General features: G+C 38.0%; 1 protein-coding gene across 2 annotated transcripts in view; it reads right to left on the minus strand.

Moving 5' to 3' along the window:
- The window catches only part of INSC (INSC spindle orientation adaptor protein), a 157,577-nt gene that overhangs the window by 52,883 nt on the left and 91,088 nt on the right, over nt 1-13,606 (minus strand). The gene's annotated exons all lie outside the window — the stretch shown is intronic.

The raw sequence follows: 13,606 nt of genomic DNA on the forward strand, positions 1-13,606 counted from the left end.
GAGATAAACAACAAGGAATATGTACTTAAATCAATATTTTTCAGACAAATATTGATATGTGAAGGTAGAGACAGGAAGATGGATAATATCATTCTGTTGATGAGAAAGGGAGATCATATGGGATATCACAGACAAAGCAAGTCATCATCTACTAGTTTTCTATTTTAACTAATTATGCTTACTAACTAGGAACTAAGTTCAGTTTTTATTGATTCTACTAAAGGAACCTCCAGTTCTGTCAGTATCTTTTAAATATTAGCACCTCAAGGCAAAGTTCCTATGATCCAACCTTGGTTATGGCACTGAGGGAAGCCATTAAAAAGTTGGTGGAAGAAAAAGAGACATATCATTGTCGATATGTTAGACATAATGGCAGCCTCCCAGTTATAATTGATCAAAAGACACAATATTCATAAACATTGTAAGCACTTAAATGCTTGTTTCTTTCCTTCTCTCTTCTTGTCACAAAGAAATACACTACAATTAAAATCTTAATAGACTTGGGTCATATACAGCAATATTTCCCAGGAGTAAACAAAACCCATGGTTCAAACCAATTACAACATCCAATAAGTCAGAAAAGCAGAGTTGCAGAGCCCTAGACTGTGATTTAGTTGAACCTGAGGTGACAAATCTTGGCTCTGCTACTGTGTGACCTCTAGATTTCAGTTGGCTCTGAGGTAAAAATTGAGGGTTGGATGAGAAGGACTCCAAGAATTCATCCAGCTCTATGATGAAATACAGACTTCAAAGGAGCAGCAAAAGTCAAGGAAGGCATTATCATTTTGTCCTCCCATTCTTGAAACCAACTTTGCCCAGTTCTAAAATTCTTGCCACCAAGGGACTCTGATCCACAATCATACACCCATATAAAACACACTGCTTTATAGGCATAGCAATTAACAGCAACTCCTCCATTTCTTACAGCTGCCAAACCTAAGTGTAGTTCAGGGAGTCAGGATTATAAATCACTGTAACTCTTTGTCTACCTCTCCCTGTTTCTGCCTGAGTTCAAGAAAAAGGATGGAGGTAGGAAGGATACAGAAATCTGTATCTCCACCCTAGCCCAGCTCAATCTGACTCAATCCACCTGGACTTCAAAAAGAGTGACTCTGATCAATTCTCAAGCATCCAAGCAAAGTCAAGGAGGCACCATGATGTAGCAGAAATGGTCTTGAAGTGGAAATGTGTTTTATTTTGAAACTAATCATGCCTGTGGAATCAATCAAGTTCTTTCCTCTCTTTGGAGTCCTCTGCAAGATAAGGGGGCTTTTTAAAGGACTTCAGATTTAGAGGTGCAACAAGCCTTATAGATCACCTCATCCAGTCTCTCCATATTTTTTCAGAGGAGAAGCTGGAGCCTAAAGAGACCCTAGGTCACATCATGAGTAGCTAGGAGAGCTAGAATTTTAATCTGCTTGACTCCAAACCAGCTCTTTTTGATTCTCTGAGTCTAATAATTATTACAACTTACATGTCTATAAGGTTCACAAAACAATTCTACAAGGGAGGGAGTGTAAGTATTATTAACCTTATTTCACAGAAGAAGAGAAAAAAGGCTTAGATGGGGCAAAGTATTTACTCAATCAATGATTTGAATTCATGTCTCCAGAATTCCAGTCCTTTTTATGCTGTATCAATGATGTTATAACCCTCAACTTGATATCCTTCCAAATCTTTTTACACCATTAGCTTGAAGGTTCCTTGGTGGCATGTGGTCTCCTTGAGTGGACTTAGGCTGGGCTTCAGAGAAGATCATCAGAGAAGACCATCAGATCTATGTCAGTTTCCTACATGAGGCCATCCAATCTCTCATCACCTCACATATTCCATCCTTGTTCCTTGCAATGGGAATCCAAGGGGATCTCCTGACTTTCATTCCTTTCCGTCACACCATATTTCCATTGTCCAAAGGCACAATTGTATAATGTACTCTTTCCGTGTCAGAAGAGGATTACAAATATCTTCTAAAAAGCTTTTACCAGTCCATCTACCTGATCCAGACCAGGAAGGTCAATGTGTGGGTATTCCAAGAAAACTTAAATAATGAACCTCTTTGGTGATTCAAGCCAGGTCCAATAAACTTGTGATGGAGAAAGTCATCTGCATCCAGAAAAAGAAGTATGGGGACTGAATGTGAATGATCACAACATAGTAATTTCACCTTTTTGTGGTTGGTTGTTTTTTCTTTATCAGTTTTTTCCTTTTTTGATCTGATTTTTTTTATGCAGCAAGATAATTGTGGAAATATGTCTAGAAGAATTGCACATGTTTAACCTCTATTTAATTGCTTGCTGTCTAGGGGAGAGATGGGGGGAAAGGGAAGGAAAAAAATTTGGAACACAAGGTTTTACAAGACAGTTGAAAATTACTTTTGCAGGTATTCTGAAAATTAAAAGGTGTTAATTAATTTTTTTAAAAGTAAAATAACTGTATGTAATATAAAAAATATGAACCTCTTGTCAAGCTTCATCTCGAATAAGGACGATGACTAATAAGCAACTAGCTGAAAAATGGAATGAGTGCTAGTCTGGGAATCTCAGGAAAACCTAACTTCAATTCCAGTCTCAGATAATTACTAATTGTATGATCCTAGGGAATTCACTTAATTTCACTTATCCCCAATTTCCCGGGGATAATAATAGCATCTTCCACTCATGGTTGTTGTAAAACATTTTTGTGCAATCCCTGGCATATAGTAGGCACTTAATAAATGCTTGTTCCCTTCTTTCTCTCTTCTCTAAACATGGGGTCCAAAAATATAAACTCATTAAGCATTTAAATAGTCTGTTATGAAAAAGGTATGATGGCTTCTAGAAAGGGGAAACCAAATCTTAGCTCTTTAAGGAGATAAATGACCCTGAGGATAAGGGGAAACCAGCAAACAGGTTTTATTTTCACATAGCAATATTCTCCAGGAGCTGAATTTCAAATAAATAGTTTCATTTTTGGTAGAAATCTGCTTAAAATAGGGGAACTTAAGGTAAAGTTCTGGATGAAGGTCCAATAAGTTACCAAGCAATTGTTACCAATCTTATGCACCATTTTTTCAAAGGGATCTGTAAGAGTCAGAGCCCTAAGAAGGCAAGTTTGATGTTTACTGTGACACCATTCCAGAGAGTGAAATAGTGAACTCATGGAGAAAAAGCACAGGGAAAATCATGTAAATATGTTATAAAAGAGAAGATTAGCTTCAGTGTAAAGAGCCACCAAATGATGCCCTTAGAGTAAAATAACCTAATTTTTACTTTTATGCCATAAGCTTTACAACTATGACAAAGGAAAAATGTCTTGGGGTAAAGATAGTAACACGATAGGATCCAAAGAAAATCTGTTCTTTTTAGGTACTCAGTGGCACAGTGGAAGGAGGGTTGGGTTTGGGGGACTTCTCAAAACCATTTGGGACTTCCTTGGCAGAGATACTGGAGTGATCTGCCATTTCTTCTCCACATCATTTTACAGATAAGGAAACAGAGGCAAACATGGTTAAATGACCTTCTCAGAGTCACACAGCTAGGCCAGATTTAAACTCACTAAGAGGAGTTTTCTTGAATTCCAAGCCCAAAACTCCACCCACTGATTGATGTAGCTACCCACACTTTTCTCAACACTGCAGTGCCAGGTCTATTCCTGAGCTGCAGACATTCTAAAGGAGATTTCTTCTGTTTCTAGATGTTACCTTGCCCAACCGACTGGAAAATGCTCTTGCTGCTCCCCCTCCCTTCCCTGACAGCTTTCTCTCCCATCTTCCCTTCCAACATTATTTCTCCTAGAATATGAATGATGTTACTTTCCTCTACTTTGGCCCAAATACCACAACACTTTCTCTGGGAGGAGAAGGGCTCAGCTAACCACCCTTCTGATCATTAACACAGCTCTTAACTCTGATGCTATTGCATCCCTGGAGGGAAGACTTCTTGGGCCAGTGGCATGTGATTGGGATAATTGTAAGGAGGCAGACAACTGGAACACCCTCTCTCAAAGCCCAGTGCTGCTGGGATGTCAGGAAGGCTCAAAAAGAGGGCAATTAGTGTCACCCACCTAGGTTAGTTAGTTAAGCAATTGGATCAATTAGAAAACAGAGAGAGAGGAGGGCAGGGGAAACAGATAATAGGGCTGTTCTATTTTCCAGAGATCAGGAAAAGAAGGGAATGACCAGCAAGGTGGTAGGAGGAGGTGGAAAGAATGAGAGCAGCCAAAACAGAGGGGAAATCAAATTACTTAGGACAGAAATGGTCCCTAATTGGCACAAGGTCCCACCAGTCACTCTCTGACCTAAGCAAGAGAAAATCTCCCTGCAGATTATTGGAATCAAAGTCTATGAAGCCCAAAATATTAATTAAATCATAAAATGATTCAATTTTATAAAAGGAAAGAAGGACTAGTTATGATGTAATGGGAAAAATAGTGAATTTTAATCTGAGGAGCTTAGGAAAGCCATTTGATCTCTCTGGACCTCAAAATATCCCCACTGTAACTTAAGGGAATTGTATAGCTCTTTCAAAGTTCTGTAGATATCAATCAATAGCTCAATAAGCCTTTATTAAATACCTACTGAATGCTAGATATCATGGTAGGTGCTGAGGATAAAAGTTTAAAAAAACAAAACAATCCCTATTCACAAGATATTTAGATTCTAATATGAGATACAATATGTACATATATAAATATATACAACATAAATATAAAATTAATAAATACATATATATATATAAATATAAATTAGATATTAGGCAAGTTTAGAAGAGAGGACAATAGAAAAGTGTGGGTAGCTACATCAATCAGTGGGTGGAGTTTTGGGCTTGGAATTCAGGAAAACTCCTCTTAGTGAGTTTAAATCTGGCCTAGCTGTGTGACTCTGAGAAGGTCATTTAACCATGTTTGCCTCTGTTTCCTTATCTGTAAATAGGACAATAGTGGGAGAATCAAGGAAGTCTTCATGCAGAAGATGGTGGTTAAATGTCATCTTAAAGGAAGAGAGGGACTCCAGAAAGTATAGAGGTAAGAAGGAAGAGCATTCAAAAGTATGGAGGTGGATCATTGTGTGAACAGAGAGGTCAGTTTGTTTAGATTGCCATGCGTGAGAGAGGTATCCCTATTATCCATTGAAACTAAAAGCATACATGTGGGCCAGGTTGTGAAGGGCTTCAAACATTAAGCAGAGTTTCTTTTGCTTGGGTTGGTTTTTAATATTAGAGTGAATAAAAAACCACTAGAATTAAAGAAGTAGATTTGCACTTGAAGAAAATTACTTTGATAGATGTGTGTAGGTCAGAATGTAGAGGTGAGAGACTTGAAACAGGAAGATCAAATGGGATCTTCAGGCAAGAGATAATAAGGGCCTGAATTAAAATTATGACTGTGAAGGAGAGGAGAAGGGTCAGAGTATAAGAGATATTGTGAAGTTAAAATAGAAAGATTTGCAATGTTGATCAGAGAAATGCAAATTAAGACAACTCTGAGGCACCACTACACACCTCTCAGATTGGTTAAGATGACAGGAAAAGATAATGATGAATGTTAGTGGGAATGTGAGAAAACTGGGATACTAATACATTGTTGGTGGAACTGTGAACTGATCTAACCATTCTGGAGAGCAATCTAGAACTATGTCCAAAGGGCTATCAATCTGTGCATACCCTTTGATCCAGCAGTGTCTCTATTGGGTCTGTATTCCAAAAGAGATCATGAAAAAGAAAAAAGGATCCACATGGGCAAAACTGTTTGTGGCAGCTCTTTTTGTAGTGGCAAGAAACTAGAGACTGAGGGGATGCCCATCAGTTGGGGAATGGCTGAATAAGTTATGGAATATTATTGTTCTATAAGAAATGACCAGCAGGATGATTTCAGAAAGGCCTGGAGAGACTTACATGAACTGAGACCAAGTTAAGTGAGCAGGACCAGGAGAACGTTGTACACAGCAACAACAAAATTATGTGATGATCAACTGTTATGTATGTGGCTTTTTTCAACAATGAGATGATTCAGACCAGTTCCAATGATCTTGTGATGGATAGAGCCCATCTACATCCAAAGAGAGGACTGTGGGGACTGAGTGCGGATAACAACATAGTATTTTCACCTTTTTTTTTTTTTTTACTGTTATTTGCTTGTATTTTGTTTTCTTTCTCATTTTTTCCTTGTTGATCTGATTTTTCTTGTGCAGCATGGTATTTGTGGAAATATGTATAGAAGAATTACGCATGCTTAGCATATTGGATTACTTGCTGTCTGGAGGAGGGGTGGGGGTAATGGAGGGAGAAAAATTTAGAATACAAGATTTTGCATGGGTAAATGTTGAAAACTATCTATGCATGTATTTTGAAAATAAACAGTTTTAATCAAAAATAAAAAAGAAAGATTTGCTAATGAATTGGATATGTAGGGCAGGGAAGAGTGAGAATAGTCAAAAGCAACACTATGTTTGTAAATCTTAGAGACTGGAAGAGTAGTGGTGCCATAAATAGAAAGAGGGAAGTTTGGAAGAGGGGAGGAGAAAGAAAATTGAGGCTGGAAAGATCATGTCTTGTCCCAGTTGGTATCAGCCTTAATCACTAAATGGGTACAACCTGAGGCCTGTTGAGGACCTTAGCTTAAAAAGGCCAAGGTCTCCCATTTCATCTAAGGCCATCTCCAGTCCTGATCTCTATCTGCCACTGAACTCAGAAAGCTCTAGAGGGGAAAGTGAGGCAGGTGACCTTGCATAGCCTTTCCTCACTGAAATCCAATTCACTTGTATATCAGAGCATCACCTTCCTGATGTCATGGATGTCATGGTTCTCTTTGAGAACAAAGGACAAAAACAAAACCCAAAGTCAGTCTAGGGCTGGAACTTAGGTCTGTTGACTCTCAAGTTCACTCAGAGGCTATCACACAAGCTTCCTGCTCTCAAAAATTTTCTACAGAAGATTCTGCAATAAACTGGCTATGAGAGATAAATGGCTGCCAGGAATTGGCCATTATAAGCAATGAGGTAGAACAATTATCTAAAGATAGCTAAGCATAAGCTTTGCTGAAGTTCTCTCCTTTACTCTTTCCTGTTAAGAGAAGACAAATGGGATCAATTTCGAGCTATTAGAGTCCATTCACCCTAGTCTCTGATGACTAAATGTCTGAAGACTGTACCTCATATAGAGTAGGTGTCCAACAAACATGGAATCCTTACCAACTATAGACTCCTTGAGGGAAGGAACAGTGCTACTTTTCATTTATTTATTTTCATTATAAAGCAAAGATCCATAAACATAATGGGAGTTTAAATAAAAATTGGTAAATGGTTCAAGGATATGAACAGGCAGTTTTCAGATGAAGTAATTAAAGCTATTTATAGTCACAAAAATTCCCCAAATCACTACAGATTAGGGAAAATAATTTAAAATAACTCTGAGCTACCACCCCCCACCTATCAAATTGCATAATATTACAGAAAAGAAAAATGACAAATGTTGGAGGGATGTGGGAAAATTGAGACATCAATACCCTGTTGGTGAAGTTGTATACTGATTCCACCATTCTGTAGAATAATTTGAAACTAAAAACCAAATAACTATAAAACAAACCATGCATACCTTTGACCAAGTAATATCACTACTAGATCTGTATTGCAGAGATTTTAAAAAAAAGGAAAAGGATATGTACAAAAACATTTAAAGATGTTTTTTACTAATGACAAAAAATGCAAATTGTGGAGATGTCTATCAGTTAGGGACCAAACAAATTGTATATGACTGTGATGGAATACTATTGTGCTATAAGAAATGATAAGCAATATGCTATCAGAAAAACCTGGAAAAACTTACATGAACTGATGCAAGATTAAATGAACAGAATCAAGAAAACATTGTACACATTTACAGCAATATAACTGTTGGTGATGATCAACTGTGAATAACTTAGCTATTCTCAACTAAGCAATGACTCAGGACAATTCTGAAGGACTTATGATGAAAAATGCTAATCCACCTCCAGAAAAAGAACTGATGAAGTCTGAATGTAGATCAAAGCATACCTTTTCTTTACCTTCTTTATTTTTCTTGGGATTTTTCTATGTTTACTTTCATAACATGACTAGTGTATAAGTATGTTTCACATCACTGCATATAAATTGCCTGCCTTCTCAATGTGGGGGAAGGAGAGGAAGAGAGGAAAAGAATTTGGAACTCAAAAATTTTTTTAAAAAGAAATGTTAACATTGTTTTTGCATATAGTTGGGGAAAATAAACTATTAAATTATATTTTTAAATAAATGGCCAAATTGAATTGAACTGAATGTTTGCTGATTTGCTGACAGAAAGGTCAACAGAGTGAAAGAAAACCCCTGTATCCTTAACTCTACATGCTGGATGAAGTTAGGTAAGACATATAATATCTCTCATCCTCCTCTCACAACTCCCTTCCATCTTCCTTCTTGACTTTCCAGGTATTTCTGAGCCAATTAATGAGATAACATAGAGACTGTTGTATTCTTTAAAATCCAGGTACAAAAATGGCAGGATTTTGCCACATCCAAAGTGAGCTCAGGAACAGAAGCAAGGAGAAAAGATGATTTTTGAGTCCCTTCCAGCCAACCTTATCTGTGAGGAGTGCCCAGCTGATTATTTATCACATTTTTTAAAAAAAAGATAATATATTTGGAATAGATAATGAACCAAGCTTTGCCAAAGTTCAGGAGGTATACACATCATTCATGTAAGAGCATCTCTCTGGCTCAGGAACTGCTTAACCCAGCACTAAATAAAAACTAAGTATTGGAATGAACTTGGCATTGGATCTCAATTGCATTCTTCACCAAGATGATCAGAAATGATCTTGCTATCAGCATTTCCAACTACTGCATTCCTTATGGCGTCTCTGTGCCTCAAAATCCAAGAGAGGCTGGCTTTGGGATATATGTCCCACTCCTTGAGACAAATAACTCCAGTTCTGATTGACAGCTCCTTTTTCTCTGGGCAAGATCCTGCTCAGTTAAAATCAAGGATCCTCATGTCTCCAACTTGGAATAGGGTGGAGAAGGGGAAGGTGATGTTACTAAGTAAAGGCAGTCACATAGGAATGGGGCTGGGAATTTCCCTGAAACAGCAGAATACAGCCTTTGGCAATGGCAGATTTAATTATATAGAAAGCTTGCTCCAGGCTTAGAGTCAAATAATATGAATTACTTGGCTGAATTCAATATGAGCTGACATGAACTTGGAAAGGGCCATTCTCTAGGGCTTGTATCCTAGGAACAGATGGAAGGTAAGAGAAGGGAGGAAGAATCTGTGGGAACTCAAGGGAAATATCCAGAAGAATCAGGAATGGCCTTCTCTCAATTGTCCTAAGGAAGGGATAAAGTTTACAAATTACCATATCCTGGAGAGACCATATAATCTAATGGGGAAAATCCTGGATAAGGGATCCAGAGACCCTGATCTATATTCTGTTTATGCTCATTATTAGCTGTTATCTTGAAGTGGTTATTTTATTAAGAGATAGTATGAGTACTGTGGAAAGTAATTGTTTCCATAATATTACTTTCCTTTACCTGGGTGACCTTGAGCAGATCATCTAACCCCATCGGGTCTCAGTTTCCACATTTGTAGAGAGGGTCTGACCTAGATGGCCTCTGATGCCTCTTCCCACCCTAAGTCCATGATCCCACATCCTCTCTTGTCCTCATTTTTCTTATCTGTAAAACTGGAATAACACTATTCCTGCTATACTGTTCCAGAGCTCAAATGAGATAACATCTATAAAAAGTGTTCTATAAACTATAAATTTTTTTAAAAATAAAAATAAAATTTAAAAAATAAACAAACTAATAAACAAGCTAAATTCCTACAAAATATTATTATAAGCTGACCACTCTTTCTGTGTCTCCTTTGCTGGATCTTCATCCACATCATGCCTACTAATCATAAGGGTCCCCCCGACTATGTAAAAAAGTTTTTTGGTCCTAATATATATAACTCATTCATATATCACTAACTCAAATTTCATCCTATTCTGCTAAATTCACTAAAACAATCGATTGTCATCATACATAAGGCTCTGTTCTGGACCTTCTTCTCTTTTTTCTCTATATTATTTTACCAGGAGATTGCATCCTGATTTCAATTTCCATCTCTATAAGGATGGCTCATAGATCTATTTGTCCAGTCCTGACTTTTCCCTTGAATTCCAGGCTAACTCTCAATTAGACCTCTCAAACTGAATATCCCATAAGCATCTTAAGCTCACCATGTCCAAAACTGAATTTCCTAACTTCTTTATTGCTGTTGAAGGAACTACTATCATCTCAGTAACCCAGATTCTCAATCTAAGGGTCTCAGCTCTCTACTCTCCTTATGCAAAAGTGACTGAATTATGCATGCCTTTTGACTTAGAGATCCAACTCTAGAACAAACATATATGTCCAAGGAAGTCAATAATGGAATAAGATCAGTTAAATAACAAAATCTCCAGAGCAGTACTTTTTGTAATAGTCAAAAACTGGAAACAAAGTAGATGTCCATTGGGTAAGTAATAACTAAACACATCATGGGGTATGAATGTCATAGAATTACATTGTAACTGTGGATAATACAGATTCACAATGAAATATGATGAATATGAAGAACTCAAAGAGAAGCACTGATGCTGAGTGAGGAAGGCAGGAAAAAGAAAAAAATAATCATTACATCAATGTCTCTATTCCAGCCCTCATGTGGGTGACAACCATCTTTATTGTTCCCCTTGATCTACAAATATGATACAATTGAATTTATCAAATCAAACTGACTCCAGGTTCCCCAAGCAGCATGGTTTCTAATCCTTCAATAATTTACCCTCCTCGGAAAGTGTCTTTGTAAAGTTTATTGGAGTTTTTCTCAAGTTTGGGGCCAAAAACTTAACACCAAACTCCAGAAGTAATCTGAGCAAGGCAGAGGACAAGATCCTCCCTCCATATGATTTGAGTTCTGTTTATGTAGCCAAAGCTTATGAGCCAAAACTCACTTTGGTTTGACCCTTTCAGCTGGTTACAACTACAAATTCTTTGCCCCTCTTCATGAACTGGTTCCTCACTAGGTCTCCCCCAGTCTAGTAGTACATACATTTGATTTTTTTAGCCTCATTGCAAGACTTTATATTCATTCCTTACTAACTTTACATCTTGTTAGCTTCTGTCCATCATTCTAATCTGCCAAGACCTTTTCAGAGGCTGATTCTGTTCTGGGAAATATTAGCTATCTTTTTCATCTTTTCTCCATCTCCAGAAGGGCTTTTCCATTCTCTTCCTTTTCTCTTTATTCTAATTCACCCCCTTGACGTTTTGGTCTACCCTCTGAGAAGAGCTAGTAAGCAGCCCAGGACACACACCCCTCCTCCCACAACACACTTGCCACAGAATTCTCCCCCAATCTAGACTCAGCTAGATTCAGAGAAGGTCTGGTTCTGAGGAATCCATACCCCAGATATGAAATGAGCATTCTCCCAACCTTAGGACTAGATGTAATTTTAGGGGAAATGGAAACTCACAATATTTAATTTGGGAATTTCATCACTGACCCCAGCCTCATCACAGGCTCTGAAGGAGTTTTGATCATCTCTCTCTGGCTGACATCATTGGGAGTGACTCACTCCTTTGCTCATTCACGCATCCCTTGCCCTACCAGGACCTCTTACGCTATTCACAGAGAAGAGCAGCTGTTCTCAATGTGCGCATTGCTATTGACAGCTTCACATGCGTCAGAAATCAAATATCACTCCCAAAATGCAACCGAGCCTTTGTGGTACAGGTGTAGTTCTGGCCACTGAAGGCTAATACCTCTATTTGCACTTATAAACAGGTCTTTTTGAGGGGGGAAAAAAGGTTTTCTCTCTGTCTCTTTCTCCCTCTCTCAGTGAATTGGACTTGATATTCTTTAAGGGCCCTCCTATCCCTCTGATCTATAATTCCATTTCCTAATTTCATGACCATAGGCAAGTCATTTAGCTACCCTTTGCCCCAGTTTCCTCAAATGTAAAATGGGAATAATAGCAACACCTAAATAATAGCAGCTACTTCCCAAGGTTGTTATGAGGCTCAAATGAGATCATATTTGTATAATTCAGAGCCTGGCACATAGTAAGTAGGTATTTAATAAATTAATATTTTCTTCCTTCCTTTCTTCTTTCCTTCCTTCCCTTCTTCCTTTCTTTTTTCCTTCCTTCCTTCCTTTCTTCCTTCCCTCTTTCCCTTCTTCCTTCTTCCCTCTCTTCCTTTCTTCTTTCTTTTCTTTCTCCCTCCTTCATTTCTTTTTTCCCCTCCCTCTTCTTAAGCTTTCTTTCCTCTTTCCTTCCTTCATTTCTTCCTTCCTTCTTTCCCTTCTTTCTTCTTTCCTTCCTTTCTCTCAACCTCACTTCCCTCCTTCCTTCCTTCTTTTCTTCCTTCTAACATTCCTTCTTTTCTTTCTCCCTCCTTCCTTTCTCTGTCTTTCCTCTTTTCTTTCTTCTTTCCTTCCTTCCTTTCTCTCAACCTTCCTTTCATTTTTCTTCCTTTCTTCCTTCTTTCTATGAGGCTCCTTGCCTACAGGACTAATGGCAATCACTCATTTATAGAATATTACATCTAAGAATACTTTAAACAACATCTGGTGTGATGCCAAAGTTCTTTGAGAGAAACTGAGGCCCAAGGAATTGCATTGGCTTTCTCCAGGTCATAACAAATAGTAGTCAACCGATATTAAACTAGAAACTACAGCATCATAGGATGCCTGAGTTGAAAGCAATTTTTGAGAGAATCTAGTTCAACCCCTTGGATTTAAAGGAGAAGAAACTGGCATTGAGAGAGAAGGAAGGTCCAAGTAGTATATCCAAGTAGTTCAATGAACCAAGTTATGAGTCCAGTTCCCCACTTCTGAGTTTTGTGCTCTTCTATATCATATATCCTCCTACAGACTATATTATCTGAGTTCCGGGACACATACACACCAAAGGGATGGCTTCTTCCTTTCTTTCCTCTTCCTCTTCATGAGAAGAAAGTGGAAAACCATTCCAGTATTTTTTTTCCTAAGAAGATGCTGTATTTAACCCTTTCTCTTCCCAATCTTTTTTCCTATAGAACAGAGGTCTAGGAGACCTCTCCTCCTTAAGGCAGATGGTATAGAGGTAGCAGTACAGAAGTCAAACATAAGGCAATTGGATTCTTAAACATAAGCCCAGGTTCATGAACCAAAGCAAAACCAGCCTCAAATGGATGACCAAAAAGCATGAATTTGTGAATAGATTCAGGCTTATGACAGAGGAGATGCCATTGTGCTTTGGGAATCAAGAGATTCCAATCCAGGGTGGTTGGCACAGAGATTGTACCATCCCTAAGATTTGTTCGTTGGTCCAAGCCATAGGACGTTAGAATGTGAAAGGACCTTAGAAATCATCTGATTCTACTTCCTCATCTGCAAGATGAGGAAACCAAAGCACATGGAAAAGTTGAATGAATTGGCCAAATTCACACAACAAGTAATAGAGCTTAGTGTCAAGCCTAGGCCTTCCAATTCCAAATGCAACTTTTTTTTCATTCTACTAAGCTGAGAGTCCCATTATTTCAAAGAGTTAAAAAACCTAAAAACTGAACAGCCTGTCAGAAATCAATCCCCTTGTTTGCAGA

Source organism: Sarcophilus harrisii, chromosome 6 (genome assembly GCF_902635505.1).
Source record: "Sarcophilus harrisii chromosome 6, mSarHar1.11, whole genome shotgun sequence".
Taxonomy (NCBI): domain Eukaryota; kingdom Metazoa; phylum Chordata; class Mammalia; order Dasyuromorphia; family Dasyuridae; genus Sarcophilus; species Sarcophilus harrisii.